Below are 1,488 nucleotides of genomic sequence, written 5' to 3' on the forward strand. Positions count from 1 at the left end.
CAACCATACATTGATATTTCTCTCCCTCTCTCCGTCCCTTCCTCTCTAAAGATAAATAAATAAAACCTTTAAAAAATTTTAAAAATTTGAGTATAGTTTTGCCATTTTGTCTTTTAGATGGAAGGAAAAGAGGATTTTTAAAGTTTTCTTTTAATTTTTTAATTAAACAGGTGTTTGGAATCAAACTTTTTGAATCAACACTTTTAAAGCAACATTTGTTCAATTACATGCATGTAAATCAGAGGTAACATATGGATGTATCTGCAGTGTGGTTTCCAAAAATGAGTGATAACCAGATGATAGAAAAATGTGTACTACCAAAAATCCAGGTATTCCTCAACTGTGTATACAGGGGAAAATGTAATAATTTACATACTGCATAAGTACCTTAAATATTATTTTTAAATAGAAACTTCTAGAAAATGTTCAAAATGATCCTGAAATTTGAACACTTTACTAGTCAAAGATTATAGTTGAAAAAAGCTGTTTGAGTTACATGGATTCAATTCATCCATGACCAATCAACACTCAGAACCAACCTAGAATCTTTACTACCTTGCTCTGCTGTCCTTCATTGCCAATCGCCCTTCTTATCTTTTCTTTTCTGCATTTTATTCATTCTCCAATCCTGAAATACCAAACTTTGTTGAAAAATATCATGTAACTCTATTAATGGGTCTCCACTTGGTCACGCCAAAAAATCATCTTTGGGATTCATCGTGCACTTTTAGGAGTCATTTTATTTATTTCTTGCTAATGACCTCATTCTTCATCATTGTTCTATTAAGACTTTTCCATTGTCTTCTATTTTTATTCATTAATTCATTTATTTATGCCTGGCTGGTTTAGCTCAATGGATCGAGCACAGGCTTGCAAACCAGTTCCACTACCAGTCAAGGCACATGCCTGGGTTGCAAGCCAGGTCCCCAGTACATCTGGGCATATGAGGGGCAATCACAGTCTGATGTTTCTCTCCCTCTCTTCCTCCTTCCTGCCCCCTCTCTCTAAAAATAAATAAAATATTTAAAATAATTACTTAATCACTAAATATTTATTAAACCATCATGTGTCAGGCATTGTTCTAGCTATATCAGAAAAGAACACAAAAAATAAATATAATAATTACCTGGTGGGGGGGTACCATGACCAGGAAGGTGGTTCTCCCCGGGTGAGGTTTATCTGCTGCACTCTGGGTGTTCTGGCCCCTGTGAGTCCCCAAACGTGGGAAACCCCACTGGACAATGTGTGGTAGTGGGCAACTGCATTCCCACTCTCCCCTAGAAACAAAATACAGTAATGCACTTTTTTTGACAAACTAATTGGTTCATAATATACATTGTTAATTTCTAAATTTGTCCTGGCATAAGTATAACAGATCCTGTTCCCAGAGATTTTGATCTGGGAGAGGATCCAGGATGTTTAAAAGTATTCCTTAGTTGTTCTGATACACAGGTGGTTTATATAGATGAGAAGTACATGTTTGAAACT

At 35.6% G+C, this 1,488-nt stretch overlaps 1 non-coding gene across 1 annotated transcript; it reads left to right on the forward strand.

Moving 5' to 3' along the window:
- The first annotated feature begins 1,118 nt into the window (after positions 1–1,118).
- LOC118975737 (U1 spliceosomal RNA) lies at positions 1,119–1,280 on the forward strand. The gene has a single exon (XR_005064126.1). It is a non-coding gene; the product is annotated as a U1 spliceosomal RNA (small nuclear RNA).
- Positions 1,281–1,488: the final 208 nt, after the last annotated feature.

This window comes from Sturnira hondurensis, unplaced genomic scaffold, assembly GCF_014824575.4.
Source record: "Sturnira hondurensis isolate 20B ecotype Veracruz unplaced genomic scaffold, ASM1482457v3 Scaffold0020489, whole genome shotgun sequence".
Lineage (NCBI taxonomy): Eukaryota > Metazoa > Chordata > Mammalia > Chiroptera > Phyllostomidae > Sturnira > Sturnira hondurensis.